Here is a 16292-nt window from a genome sequence, read left to right as displayed (position 1 = left end):
TTTTTTTTTTGCAGTCGCCGGTAAACTTTTAATTACCGGCGATCGCAAAACAGGGGTCAGTGCAAACCGACCCCGATCATGTTCTTTGGGGTCTCGGCTACCCCTGGCAGCCGAGACCCCAAAGATCTTCCGGGTGCCGGACGGCGGGCGTACTGCGCGTGCGCCCGCCATTTTTTCCCGGAAAAAAGATGGCGGCGCCCATGGGGACCCACGAGGAGCACCGGGGGAGGTAGGTAAGTATCGGGGGGCTATTGGGGGCCATCGGGGACCCTATTTCTCTGTCCTCCGATGTGCGATCACATCGGAGGACAGAGAAATTAAACAGCACATCGCGTTTTTTTTGTTGTTGTTGCGACCGCCGGTAAACGGTTAATTGCCGGCGATCGCAACTCGGGGGTCGGTAAAAAAACCCCGAATCATGTTCTCTGGGGTCTCGGCTACCCTCGGCAACCGAGACCCCAGAGAAAATCCGACTCTGGGGGACGCTATTCACTTTTTCCACAGCGCCGTTAATTAACGGCGCTGTGGTTTAAGTACCCTTAGCGGCCGCCGTTAAAAGGCGTATCGGCGGTCGTTAAGGGGTTAAGAGTCTTCAGAAGTTATTGGGTTTTGCTAATTTTTACCGTCGCTTCATTGCTAATTTTTCTGGTGTGGTTAAACCTTTGACGGATTTGACCAAGAAGGGTTCTGATGTGACTAACTGGTCTCCTGCGGCCGTTGAGGCCTTTCAGGAGCTGAAGCGCCGGTTTTCTTCGGCTCCAGTTTTATGTCAGCCAGATGTCTCTCTTCCCTTCCAGGTCGAGGTTGATGCTTCTGAAATTGGAGCAGGGGCTGTTTCGTCACAGAGAAGCTCTGATTGCTCTGTGATGAAGCCATGTGCCTTCTTTTCAAGAAAATTTTCGCCGGCTGAACGAAATTATGATGTTGGTAATCGGGAGTTGTTGGCAATGAAGTGGGCATTTGAGGAGTGGCGACACTGGCTAGAGGGAGCTAAGCATCGTGTGGTGGTCTTGACTGATCATAAAAATTTGATTTATCTTGAGTCGGCCAAGCGGTTGAATCCTAGACAGGCTCGTTGGTCCTTGTTTTTCTCACGTTTCGATTTCGTGGTCTCGTACCTTCCTGGTTCGAAGAACGTGAAGGCTGATGCTCTTTCTAGGAGTTTTGTGCCTGACTCCCCTGGAGTTTCTGAGCCGGTTGGTATCCTCAAAGAGGGGGTAATTTTGTCTGCCATTTCCCCAGATTTGCGACGGGTGTTACAGGAATTTCAGGCGGATAGACCTGACCGTTGTCCATCAGAGAGACTGTTTGTCCCAGATAGATGGACCAGCAGAGTTATTTCCGAGGTCCATTCTTCAGTGTTGGCGGGTCATCCTGGGATTTTTGGTACCAGAGATTTGGTGGCTAGATCCTTCTGGTGGCCTTCCTTGTCGCGGGATGTGCGTTTCTTTGTGCAGTCCTGTGGGATTTGTGCTCGGGCTAAGCCTTGCTGTTCTCGTGCCAGTGGTTTGCTTTTGCCTTTGCCGGTTCCTAAGAGGCCTTGGACGCATATTTCCATGGATTTTATTTCGGATCTTCCGGTCTCTCAGAGAATGTCTGTCATCTGGGTGGTTTGTGATCGTTTTTCTAAAATGGTCCATTTGGTGCCCTTGCCTAAGTTGCCTTCTTCCTCCGATTTGGTTCCGTTATTTTTTCAGAATGTGGTTCGTCTGCACGGCATCCCTGAAAACATTGTGTCTGACAGAGGATCCCAGTTTGTGCCCAGATTTTGGCGGTCCTTTTGTGCTAAGATGGGCATTGATTTGTCTTTTTCGTTGGCCTTCCATCCTCAGACGAATGGCCAAACCGAGCGAACTAACCAGACCTTGGAAACTTATTTGAGATGTTTTGTTTCTGCTGACCAGGATGATTGGGTGGCTTTTTTGCCATTGGCCGAGTTTGCCCTTAATAATCGGGCTAGTTCGGCTACTTTGGTTTCGCCTTTTTTTTGTAATTCTGGTTTTCATCCTCGTTTTTCCTCGGGTCAGGTTGAGTCTTCTGACTGTCCTGGGGTGGATTCTGTGGTGGATAGGTTGCAGCAGATTTGGAACCATGTGGTGGACAATTTGATGTTGTCACAAGAGAAGGCTCAGCGCTTTGCTAACCGTCGTCGCTGTGTGGGTCCCCGACTTCGTGTGGGGGATTTGGTGTGGTTGTCTTCTCGTTATGTTCCTATGAAGGTTTCTTCTCCTGTTTAAACCTCGTTTTATCGGTCCTTATAAAATTTTGGAAATCCTCAACCCTGTGTCATTTCGCTTGGACCTCCTGGCATCGTTTACCATCCGTAATGTGTTCCATAGGTCTTTGTTGCGGAGGTATGTGGTGCCTGTGGTTCCTTCTGTTGAGCCTCCTGCTCCGGTGCTGGTTGAGGGAGAATTGGAATACGTGGTGGAGAAGATCTTGGATTCTCGTATTTCAAGACGGAGGCTTCAGTATTTGGTTAAGTGGAAGGGCTATGGTCAGGATGATAATTCCTGGGTTGTCGCCTCTGATGTTCATGCGGCCGATTTGGTTTGTGCCTTCCATGTGGCTCACCCTGATCGCCCTGGGGGTTCTGGTGAGGGTTCGGTGACCCCTCCTCAAGGGGGGGGTACTGTTGTGAACTCTGTTTCCGGGCTCCCTCCTGTGGTCATGAGTGGTACTGTGTGAGTTCTCTCTTTGGGCTCCTCCTGGTGGCTCTTTTTGTTATTTTGCAGGTTTCTGGCAGGATCAGCTGTCTCGTCATCTGCTAGTTAGGTTTCCTATTTAATCCACCTGGTCCTTCATTCCTTGCCTGTTGCCGTTGTATTCAGTGCTATTCTGATTGCTCCTGTCTACATCCGTTATCAGTCTCTCCAAGAGAAGCTAAGTTCTGTTTGCTTATTTTTGCTCATCTGTGTTCAAGATGTTTCCTAGTATATGATGAGTTTTTGTCCAGCTTGCTAATATGTGATTTCCCTGCTTGCTGGTGCTCTGGGGTGCTGAGTTGCTCCCCCCACATCGTTAGTTGGTGTGGGGGTTCTCGCATTCTCTGAGTGGATATTTTTGCATAGGGTTTTTTACTGACCGCACAGATCCCTTGCTATTTTCTGCTATCTAGCGTTAGCGGGCCTCATTTGCTTAACCTGTTTCATCTCTGCGTTTGTCTTTTCCTCTTAACTCACCGTTATTATTTGTGGGGGGCATCTATATCTCTGGGGGATTTCTCTGAGGCAAGTGAGGTCTTTACTTTCTCTTTAGGGGTAGTCAGTTTCTCAGGCCGTGAAGAGACGTCTAGGATTTCAGGAAACGTTCCACGGCTGCCTATAGTGTGTGCGGTTAGGATCAGGTTTGCGGTTAGTCCAGTTACCACATCCCCAGAGCTCGTCCTATTATTTTCTACTTAGCTGGTTAGATTTGTGATCCTAAGCCACTAGGATCATAACAGTGAGCTGTGCTATACACTACGTGAGCTGTGCTATACACTACGTGAGCTGTGCTATATACTACGTGAGCTGTGCTATATACTACTGTACATAGCTGTGCAGTATATTACGTGGCTGGGCAATATACTACGTGGCTGTGTTATATACTGCATGAGCTGTGCTATATACTATGTGAGCTGTGCTATATATTACGTGGCTGTGTTATATACTATGTGGGCTGTGCTATATACTACGTAGCTGCAATATACATGGCTGGGCAATATACTACGTGGCTGTGCTATATACTGCGTGGGCTGTGTTATATACTATGTGAGCTGTGCTAAATACTACCATACGTAGCTGTACAATATATTACATGGCTGGGCAATATACTGCATGGGCTGTGTTATACACTGCATGGGTTGTGCTGTATACTATGTGGGCTGTTATACACTGCATGGGCTGTGCTATATACTACGTGGGCTGGGTTATACACTGCACGGGCTGTGCTATATACTACATGGGCTGTGTTATACACTGCATGGGCTGTGCTATATACTGCGTGGGCTGTGCTATATACTGCGTGGGCTGTGCTATATACTGCGTGGGCTGTGCTATATACTATGTGGGCTGTGCTATATACTACGTGGCTGCTATATACTACGTGGCTGTGCTATATGCTATGTGGCTGTGTTATATGCTACGTGGCTGTGCTATATGCTACGTGGGCTGTGCTATATGCTACGTGGGCTGTGTTATATACTACGTGGCCTGTGCTATATACTATGTGGCCTGTGCTATATGCTACGTGGCTGTGCTATATGCTACGTGGGCTGTGTTATATGCTACGTGGGCTGTGTTATATGCTACTTGGCTGTGGTATATTTCTCTGCTGTGTCTGTGCATCATGAATCGTGGTATGTGTTAAAGACGGGGCCCACTGAGACTCTTTCGCCCGGGGCCCTCAAAAACCTGGAGCTGGCTCTGGCTTCACTGATTGTTCACGAAATGGAGCGGAATTTTAACCACACTTCGCTAATTGGTCGCGCCCGGCTGGCCAAATCCTGTGTATAAATTGCATTATTCTGAAAACTTCATAAACTACATACATATTCTAGAACACCCGATGCGTTAGAATCGGGCCACCATCTAGTTAAATATAAGCACAGTGAGCATAGGATTTCTATAAATCCCATTCACTGTGCTTGCAATGCTGAGTGCAGCATTTTGGACTCAGTGCAGATGCACTGCCTTCAAAATGCTGCCATTCCTGATTATGGACACCTACCCTTAGGCCATGTTCACACTTTGCGGTGTGCTCTGCGGGTTTATCCCGCAGCGGAATTGATAAATCTGCAGGGCAAAACCGCTGCGGTTATCCCTGCAGATTTATCGCGGTTTCTTCCGCGGTTTCCGCTGTGGGATTACTCCTGTACTATTGATGCTGCATATGCAGCAATATGCAGCATCAATAGTAATGATAAAAATAATAAAAATTGGTTAGACTCACCCTCTGATGTCCGGATCTCCTCGGCGCTGCACTCGGCGCTCCGGTTCCAAAGATGCTGTGCCGAGAAGGACCTTAGTGACGTCACGGTCATGTGACCGCGGCGTCATCACAGTCATGTGACCGCGACGTCACCGCAGGTCCTGTTCGCACAGCAAGTGAGACCGGACAGCCGCGGGCAGCGCTGAGAGGTGAGTATAACATTATTTTTTATTTTTATTCTTTTTTTTACCCCAAATATGGTTCCCAGGGCCTGGAGGAGAGTCTCCTCTCCTCCACCCCGGGTACCACCCGCACATTAACCGCTTACTTCCCGCAAAGTGGGCACAGCCCCATGCGGGAAGTAAGCGGTTCAATGCATTTCTATGGGTGCAGAATCGCTGCGATTCTGCACAAAGAAGTGACATGCTGCGGGTTTTAAACCGCTGCGTTTCTGCGCGGTTACTCCCGCAGCATGTGCGCAGCGGTTTGCGGTTTCCATAGGGTTTACATGTTAATGTAAACGCTATGGAAACTGCTGCGGACCTGCAGCATCAAAATCGCCGCGGATCCGCGGTAAAAAACGCAAAGTGTGAACATGGCCTTAGAGCTCGATAGTCCAGACAACACCAATAAAGCATTGCAATTCTTGATGTCCAAGACCAGGACTCAGTCATGGCCTCTCAACCAACTCTCAGATGTTTAAGAAAGCTCCATTGACAGTGATGGTTAGATATGTTATAGACAGTACTATAAACCAAGTGGAAAAAGGACAAAAAACAGGAATTCCGATATTGGAACGGCAAATTATGGTAAATGTATGGACATAATTATACCAAATTTGCAGTATTTTTTTATCCAGGATTTTTTTTTTATTGAGAAGCTGAATTGTCGGTAACAAGCTAATACACATACATTGCATTACAGGAAGACCCTCTGTTATATTTTAGCAAGGCTAGTATAGGAATCTCTGATTCCATTAATGTTGCACTCCACAAAAGCAGTCTTTAGCATTTATATGTAGAAATAGACATAGATATCATATTTTTTGGCTCAGGCCTTGGACCCTTATTTTCTGCTCTGTTGGAGATATATTGTTACTGACAAGAAACTATTGCTTTATACCTGAGCACAGGAAGTGTGTGGTTTCTAAAATAAAGCAAACTCAGGCTAGTGTGTGTGGTTTTGTAAAAATCCATTAGTAGTACACATAAATAGCCAGAAGTTTCCATCATATTTTTTTGTTATAATCAGGGCTGCCACTAGTAATTTCAGGGCCCCATACTGGCAAAACTTTCGGGGCCCCCTTGAGCTCCACCCAGACTCCTCCCAAGCCACACCTCCACCCCTCGAACCTTTCACAGTCCTCTCGCCCACTCATAGAAAAACTCCACATCTGCACCACGTCCTCACCAATCACACATTAACAGTTCCCATCTCCAGATCACATACATAGCCAGCAGCTTTTGTTTTGGCCAAAAGATTTTTTAAGCCGCAACAACAACAAAGTAGACTCTTTTGGCTGGGCCTTACTCTGCTCTAACCTATTAAACATTTGTTAAAATTTAGGTATATTTTTTTACTTATTTTTCAATTTTTAAAATGGCCAATAATATCACATACAAGGGACAAATACCATCTCACTATGACCAGATCACATATTACCACCACATGATGACCAACAATACCACATACAGTATCTACAGTTGTGTACTTACTGATTGTGAAAACGGTGATACCCCAGAATGATAAGATGTATTGATTCTCCTTGATGTAGTCAGGTGTGGTGAGTTTCGTATTACAGGATCCTGTGGTTTTGAGGGTTAGTGCTGGTGCACTTACCCTTCTAGCAAGGAGAACCTTCGGTGGGTAAGTGCACCTGCACTAACCCTCAAAACTTTTTTGGACCAAACCCATATTGGCTGTGTAAATGCAACCTAATGCCTCCTACCTTTGAAAGTGTATCCCTAAAAAGTTTATTATTGACCTGCAAAGCTAGGTAAGCTCTCTTATAGTCATCTCCTTTTCCAATCATCATCAAATACTGGTCGAACAAGTCTCATAGTAAAAGTGTCAAGGATCTTTTCCCCTGCTGTCATACTATTTAGCATCTGAATGGACATTGACCCCCTGAATTTGGTAACAGTGAACGTTCCCTGAACTTTGATTTGTCGAGCCTTAACTAGCTATGCAACCAGTACTTTTACTATGAGGCACTATAAGGTGCTATAAGGCACAAAGGGGCTATGAGTAGCTCTGAGACACTGTGAGGTACTATGAGGCTCTATAAGGCAAAGAGGCGCTATGAGGGACAAAGGCACTGTGAGATGCTATGAGGCACAGAGGCACTGTGAGGCACTATGAGGCATTGTTATACACTGTGAGGTGCTATGAGGCACTATGTGGCATAGAAGCACTGCAAGACTATTTAACCCCTTCATGACCCAGCCTATTTTGGCCTTAATGACCTTGCAGTTTTTTGCAATTCTGACCAGTGTCCCTTTATGAGGTAATAACTCAGGAACGCTTCAACGGATCCTAACGATTCTGAGATTGTTTTTTCGTGACATATTGGGCTTCATGTTAGTGGTAAATTTAGGTTGATAATTTTTGAATTTATTTGTGAAAAAAACGGAAATTTGGCGAAAATTTTGAAAATTTCGCAATTTTCACATTTTGAATTTTTATTCTGTTAAACCAGAGAGTTATGTGACAAAAAATAGTTAATAAATAACATTTCCCACATGTCTACTTTACATCAGCACAATTTTGGAAACAAATTTTTTTTTTGCTAGGAAGTTATAAGGGTTAAAATTTGACCAGTGATTTCTCACTTTTACAACAAAATTTACAAAACCATTTTTTTTAGGGACCACCTCACATTTGAAGTCATTTTGAGGGTTCTATATGGCTGAAAATACCCAAAAGTGACATCATTCTAAAAACTGCACCCCTCAAGGTGCTCAAAACCACATTCAAGAAGTTTATTAACCCTTCAGGTGTTTCACAGCAGCAGAAGCAACATGGAAGTAAAAAATTAATATTTAACTTTTTAGTCACAAAAATGATCTTTTAGCAACAATTTTTTTATTTTCCCAAGGGTAAAAGGAGAAACTGGACCACGAACGATGTTGTCCAATTTGTCCTGAGTACGCTGATACCTCATATGTGGGGGTAAACCACTGTTTGGGCGCACGGTTGGGCTCAGAAGGGAAAGAGCGCCATTTGACTTTTTGAATGAAAAATTGGCTCCAATCTGTAGCGGACACCATGTCATGTTTGGAGAGCCCCCGTGTGCCTAAACATTGGAGCTCCCCCACAAGTGACCCCATTTTGGAAACTAGACCCCCCAAGGAACTTATCTAGAAGCATAGTAAGCACTTTAAACCCCCAGTTGCTTCACAAATTGATCCATAAAATGAAAAAGTACTTTTTTTTCACAAAAAAATTATTTTAGCCTCAATGTTTTCATTTTCACATGGGCAACAGGATAAAATGGATCCTAAAATTTGTTGGACAATTTCTCCTGAGTACACCGATACCTCATATGTGGGGGTAAACCACTGTTTGGGCACATGGTAAGGCTCGGAAGGGAAGGAGTGCCATTTGACTTTTTGAATGAAAAATTTATCTCCATCGCTAGCGGACACCATGTCACGTTTGGAGAGCCCCTGTGTGCCTAAACATTGGAGCTCCCACACAAGTGACCCCATTTTGGAAACTAGACCCCCCAAGGAACTTATCTAGAAGCATAATGAGCACTTTAAACCCTCAGGTGCTTCACAAATTGATCCGTAAAAATTAAAAAGTACTTTTTTTTCACACAAAATTTTTTTTAGCCTCTATTTTTTAATTTTCACATGGGCAACAGGATAAAATGGATCCTAAAATTTGTTGAGCAATTTCTCTTGAGTATGCCGATACCTCATATGTGGGGGTAAACCACTGTTTGGGCGCACGGCAGGGCTCGGAAGGGAAGGCACACCATTTGGCTTTTTGAATGGAAAATTAGCTCCAATCATTAGCGGACACCATGTCGCGTTTGGAGAGCCCCTGTGTGCCTAAACATTGGAGCTCCCCCACAAGTGACCCCATTTTGGAAACTAGACCTCCCAAGGAACTAATCTAGATGTGTGGTGAGCACTTTGAACCCCCAAGTGCTTCACAGAAGTTTATAACGCAGAGCCATGAAAATAAAAAATAATTTTTCTTTTCTCAAAAATGATTTTTTAGCCCACAATTTTTTATTTTCCCAAGGGTAACAGGAGAAATTGGACCCCAAAAGTTGTTGTCCAGTTTTTCCTGAGTACGCTGATACCCCATATGTGGGGGTAAACCACTGTTTTGGCACATGTCGGGGTTCGCAAAGGAAGTAGTGACATTTTGAAATGCAGACTTTGATGGAATGCTCTGCAGGCGTCAGGTTGCGGTTGCAGAGCCCCTGATGTGCCTAAACAGTAGGAACTCCCCACAAGTGACCCCATTTTGGAAACTAGACCCCCAAGGGAACTTATCTAGATATGTGGTGAGCACTTTGAACGCCCAAGTGCTTCACAGAAGTTTACAACGCAGAGCCCTGAAAATAAAAAATCATTTTTCTTTCCTCAAAAAAGATGTTTTAGCAAGCAATTTTTTATTTTCACAAGGGTAACAGGAGAAATTGGACCCCAATATTTGTTGCCCAGTTTGTTGTGAGTACGCTGATACCCCATATGTGGGGGTAAACCACTGTTTGGGCGCACGTCAGGGCTCGGAAGGGAAGTAGTGACATTTGAAATGCAGACTTTGATGGAATGGTCTGCGGGCGTCAGGTTGCATTTGCAGAGCCCCTGATGTGCCTAAACAGTAGGAACTCCCCACAAGTGACCCCATTTTGGAAACTAGACCCCCCCAAGGAACTTATCTAGATGTGTGGTGAGCACTTTCAACCCCCAAGTGCTTCACAGAAGTTTATAATGCAGAGCCGTGAAAATAAAAAATAATTGTTCTTTCCTCAAAAATTATGTTTTAGCAAGTAATTTTTTATTTTTGCAAGGGTAACAGGAGAAATTGGACCCCAATATTTGTTGCCCAGTTTGTTGTGAGTACGCTGATACCCCATATGTGGGGGTAAACCACTGTTTGTGCGCACGTCAGGGCTCGGAAGGGAAGTAGTGACATTTGAAATGCAGACTTTGATGGAATGGTCTGCGGGCGTCACGTTGCATTTGCAGAGCCCCTGATGTGCCTAAACAGTAGGAACTCCCCACAAGTGACCCCATTTTGGAAACTAGACCCCGCCAAGGAACTTATCTAGATGTGTGGTGAGCACTTTCAACCCCCAAGTGCTTCACAGAAGTTTATAATGCAGAGCCGTGAAAATAAAAAATAATTGTTCTTTCCTCAAAAATTATGTTTTAGCAAGTAATTTTTTATTTTTGCAAGGGTAACAGAAGAAATTGGACCCAATATTTGTTGCCCAGTTTGTCCTGAGTACGCTGGTACCCCATATGTGGGGATAAACCACTGTTTGGGTGCACGTCGGGGCTTGGAAGGGAGGGAGCACCATTTGACTTTTTGAATGCAAGATTGGCTGGAATCAATGGTGGCGCCATGTTGCGTTTGGAGACCCCTGATGTGCCTTAACAGTGGAAACCCCTCAATTCTAACTTCATCACTAACCCCAACACACCCCTAACCCTAATCCCAACTGTAGCCATAACCCTAATCACAACCCTAACCCCAACAGACCCCTAACCACAACCCTAACCCCAACACACCCGTAACCCTAATCCTAACCCTAATCCCAACCTTAACCCTAATCCCAACCCTAACCACAACTGTAACCCCAACACACCCCTAACTCTATCCGTAACCCTAACCACAAGCCTAATCCTAACCCTATTTCCAACCCTAGCCCTAATTCCAACCCTAAATCTAATTCCAACCCTAACCCTAAGGCTATGTGCCCACGTTGCGGCTTCGTGTGAGATTTTTCTGCACGATTTTTGAAAAATCTGCAGGTAAAAGGCACTGCGTTTTACCTGCGGACTTACAGCGGATTTCCAGTGTTTTTTTTGTGCGGATTTCACCTGCGGATTCCTATTGAGGAACAGGTGTAAAACGCTGCGGAATCCGCACAAAGAAATTACATGCAGTGTTTCCGCATGGAATTTTCCGCACCATGGGCACAGCGGATTTGGTTTTCCATAGGTTTACATGGTACTGTAAACCTGATGGAAAACTGCTACGAATTCGCAGCGGCCAATCCGCTGCGGATCCGCGGCCTATCAGCTGCGCACCCGCGGCCAATCCGCTGCGGATACGCGGCCAATCCGCTGCGGATCCGTGGCCAAATCCGCACTGTGTGCACATGCCATAACCCTAACCCTAACCCTACCCCTAACCCTAACCCTACCCCTAACCCTAACCCTAGTTTTAACCCTAGTTATAACCCTAACCCTAGTGAAAAAAGAAAAAAAAATATTTTCTTTATTTTATTATTGTCCCTACGTATGGGGGTGATAAAGGGGGGGTCATTTACTATTTTTTTTATTTTGATCACTGTGATAGGTTATATTACAGTGATCAAAATATACCTGGAACTCATCTGCCGGCCGGCAGATTCGGCGGGCGTACTGCGCATGCGCCCACCATTTTGGAAGATGGCGGCACCCATGAAGAAGACGGACGGGCATCGGGAGGCCCGGTAAGTATGAGGGGGGGATCTGAGTATGGGGGGGTGGATGGAGGACGGGGGGAGCCATCGGAGTACGGGGGGAGCGGGCAGGAGGACGGGGGAGCCGACAGGAGGACGGAGGGGAGCGGAGAGGAAAACGGGGCAGAAAGGACAACTGGGGGGGCAATCGGTGGCAGTGGGGGGGTCAGATCGGGGTCTCCAGCCATGGCAGATGCTATTGCAGCATCGGCCATGGCTGGATTGTAATATTTCACCATTTTTATAGGTGAAATATTACAAATCGCTCTGATTGGCAGTTTCACTTTCAACAGCCAATCAGAGCGATCGTAGCCACGGGGGGTGAAGCCACCCCCCCTGGGCTGAAGTATCACTCCCCCTGTCCCTGCAGATCGGGTGAAATCGGAGTTAACCCTTTCACCCGCTCTGCAGGGACGCGATCATTCCATGACGCCACATAGGCGTCATGGGTCGGATTGGCACGGGTTTTCATGACGCCTACGTGGCGTCAAAGGTCAGGAAGGGGTTAAGGAATAGAGGCACTGTGAGTAACAGAGGTAACCTTTCATTTAAAAGAATAATCCCTCTGAATTCAGGATAAACCTTCACTTTGAGGGGTACATCTCAATTGCTAGACTAGCCCCACCTTAATAAGCCAATTAATGAGGCTCAGCTGGAGGGTAGCCTTCCCAGAGATAAAGTGCTGTATTAACACCATGTGCCCTCCCACAGATAGAGTAGTCAGACTGATACTGTTTTGGTGGACAACAGTAAAAACATCTGAGTGTCATTCAACCAAAAAAAATGAGGATAAGCATGTTCAGCATATGGTAAACTCTGAAGCCCAATAATGATACTCTGGCTGGTTTCACTGGGGTGTCTGAGGTTTACAGGGGATAATTGACCCTTGAGGCCCACCCTACAGCTATATGCAAATATCTGTAAGCTGTTATCCCCATTACAGTGTGTTAGGGCTAGCAGAACACATCAAATAATTAGAGAAAAGGAATAAGGTGCGTTCGCAGCCCGGGTTTCACTGTGCAGAGATGGAACCTGCTGCTAAGCAATGATGGACTATATGGCGGTACAATGAAGATACACACATGGGTTAGCTTCACCCTGTGTGAAAGAAGCGAACCCTGTTGCGTCACAGGGCCGCAGTACCGCACGTAACAGAAATAATAATAACAAAGTAGCACGAGAGTGCATGCGGTGCTGCACTGACCGATGCCACTAACCACCCAGACTTGGGTTTGGAAAACACGGTGATAGCGCACGGCGCCGCACTGGCGGTCACAGCAATAGATGCTGTTTGTGTACAAGTGTTGGTAACAAGTTGGGCGCTAGATTACAATCATCCTCCTTGCGCGAGCATTCAAACACAAGGGAGGGGATGATTAACGAGCGACTTTCACTCACAACACACACACATAAACAAGTGTATACTAGCGCATGGCCCTGCGGCCATGCGAACCTTTTATAGCTGCAACAAGTTCAGGACCTTCCTAGAGGACCAATGAGAACTGCTACAGTAACTGAGCAACTTCAGGACCTTCCTAGAGGACTAATAGGAGCTACTGCAGTACCTGAGCATGTGACCCCAGACCTCCACTGAGAGGTCTTCCTTTGGGCATGTTCAGAAGGGGAAAAGCAGAACTTAGTCCCAGAGACGTCTGCTCGCCGCTGATCAGTACGGGCTACAATGGCAGAGCCTGGAAAGGCAGCAGTAACCCTTTGCACAGAATCAGACTGAGTGAGACGCTGGGACCGACGTCTCGGCTGAGCAGGCTCCACTGCGGCTGATGCAGAATGAGAGACCACAGCAGACAAAGTTCGTGTTATTCTCCCTGTGCAGCGGCGGGAACTCGACTCCTAACACAGTGGATCATCGAATATAAAACACAGGCGGCTCCTGCACATCTACTGTGCACACACCATAACTGGGATGTACAATTACAGTGGTTTGCATTAAAGGGGTTATTTGGCTAAACGAGATATAATAATACCACGTACAAGTGAGAAATACTGCCACACCATGGTTAGACTACATATTTCACCACATAGTGACCAAATAATACCACATACAAGGGACAAATACCACCACACTGTGACCAGACCACATATTACCACCACATAGTGACGAATACTACAAAACGGATAATAAATAAAAGCCACAATACTAACATCACTATTATTAACACAAGTGACGTTATACACAGTAGTGTGTAGTGTATAGTATAGCGTCAGCATACAGGTAATACAGGGATCACCTGTGACATTATATACAGGAGCCCTGTATATAGTGTCAGTGTACAGGTAATACCGGGATCACAAGTGACATTATACACAAGAACTCTGTATATAGTGTCAGTATACAGGTAATACAGTAATCACCAGTGACATTATACACAAGAGCTCTATATATAGTGTCAGTATACAGGTAATAAAGTAATCACCAGTGACATTATACACAGGAGCCCTGCATATAGTGTCAGTGTACATGTAATACTGGGATCACCAGTGACATTATACACAAGAGCTCTGTATATAATGTCAGTATACAGGTAATACAGTAATCACCAGTGGCACTATACACAGTAGCTTTGTATATAGTGTATAGTATACTGGTAAAACAGTGATCACAGTGACATTATACACAAAAGCTCTGTATATGGTGTATAGTGTACAGGTAATACAGTGATTACTAGTGACATAATACACAGTAGCTTTGCATATAGTGTAAAGTGCGTGCACAGGTAACACATTGACTCACTAGTGGGGGCACAAACGCCCTTACCACAGTCTGCTCTCATTTTCAAATGAGGCGCCCTCACAGCCTTCTCCCTTACTCCACCGCAACCCCCTGGAAGCGAAGGTTTCACTTCTGGTCCAATTCATTTAGCATGCTCATCATTAGGGATCATCATCTTGTGGCATGCATCCTCATGCGCAGCTCCAAGTTGGTGCGGCGGCTGGAGATGAGGATCAAAGCCTTCGCCACCCATTACACTTCACTTGCTGTGCTCATCATCAGCAGGTGCAGTGGCCGGAGATCATTCCGAAGCCTCTGTCGCTCAACCTTGCCTACCGCACTAGTTTTCAAGCTTTGTGGTGGTGTCTGCAGTACCCAACACACCGGTGCAACTTCCAGGTACGCCGCACTTCTAGCCACCAGGTCAGGCCTGGGACCGTCTTTCATTCGCACCTTTCAACTTGAGGTCTCCCATTAAGGACTGGAAATCAAACTAAAGAGGGGGAGAGGTGCCACCCTATTAATTCAGTAGGTTTCCTTTCCTGAACGGACAGATCATCTCTCAGGTAGTGCTGTCATGGGTGAAGAATCTTGTATATTGCTCTTGCATAAGAGCCATCTGTTGCAGGTTTACATCCCTCACCAATAGTATGTCTACAAGACAACTGTGGCATAAAAGATGCTCACAAAGGTTCCTGCAACAGTGTTTTTGACCACTTCTAGGACAGACCCTGAGGCTAGGCAGCCAAATTACCTATTTTCGATATTACGTAGACATTTTTTAGTACTTTGTTGTTTGTAGAAACCATGGCTGCAGGAATGGAATTTTAGATTTAGATTTTAAATGAAGAATTATTTTGTTGACCATACTCAGTTCCTTTGAATTAGTACAGGTTGACTGAGCAGATAGGATAAAGAGTCCTTTTCTTTTAGTCATTAATCTTTGTAAAAGAAGTAGAGAAATTAAAAAGGTGGAAAGGAAATGGGAAAAAAGTTTGTGTACAAGGGACTATCAATGAAGGTAGAAAAGTACCCACTCACATTAGATTGTAGTAGGCTGATATCGGTAATGTGTAGGGACGGGGTAGAAGGAAAGGCATGACAAGCATGAAAACTTTTTATTTATCCAGGAGGTAAGTTGCTGTCGGAGGGGTCTGGAGTTGGCTTTCCCTCCTCTTTCCATTGAAAATACAGGAACGCTCACTGAGATGGGAAAGATAACTGTAAACATAAATGTGAGTGTATGGCAACAACTATCTAATATGTATGGGCATCTTTAGTAACCTAGTAGAAGTGGAAACTTTTGTGAATTGGAAAGGTTAGTATGCCAATCTACCTTCCTTGGATTGTCCTGAATCAGCTCTATTCATTCTTGGGTCTCCATCTTGATTATTCCCAAGCAGCATTATAATCCTACAATTCTTTTAGGATTCTTGTTAGCTCAATGGGCTTATGTTTAGCAGAATCAAAGATTGACAGCTGCATTTAACATGTTATCAGCAGCGGGTGGATCGCAATTCTACCCGTGGCTGTTAGGGACACATGTCAGCTAATGAAATCAGCTAACATGTACGAGAAAAATTGCAGACCTATCACTGGATCCCGCAGCAAACGGGGGGAGGCAACCTTAGATGTACCTATACATCTAAATGTGAAAAGGCGTTAAAGACACTCAAAAGGCTGAATACAGCATATGATCAGCAAGTTGTTTTTACACTTAAATGCATATTTATTAGTTTAAGCATTTTCTGAATGCTTTTTCAAGAAGGTTTTGCAACAGACCCTCTCCAAGTCTGCTTGAAACAGTAGTCTTGTGATCATACTATACGTTTCCACTGATCCTGAGAAAAATAGCAATGTAACAATGATCCGCTGATCCTGGGAATGATAGCAATATAGCACTAGTTTATCGCTGTGACCCATTCAGGTGGCTGAGTACAGGAAAAACAGAAGGGA

The sequence above is a fragment of the Ranitomeya variabilis genome, chromosome 4, assembly GCF_051348905.1.
Source record: "Ranitomeya variabilis isolate aRanVar5 chromosome 4, aRanVar5.hap1, whole genome shotgun sequence".
Lineage (NCBI taxonomy): Eukaryota > Metazoa > Chordata > Amphibia > Anura > Dendrobatidae > Ranitomeya > Ranitomeya variabilis.
This window is presented reverse-complemented; position numbering follows the sequence as displayed.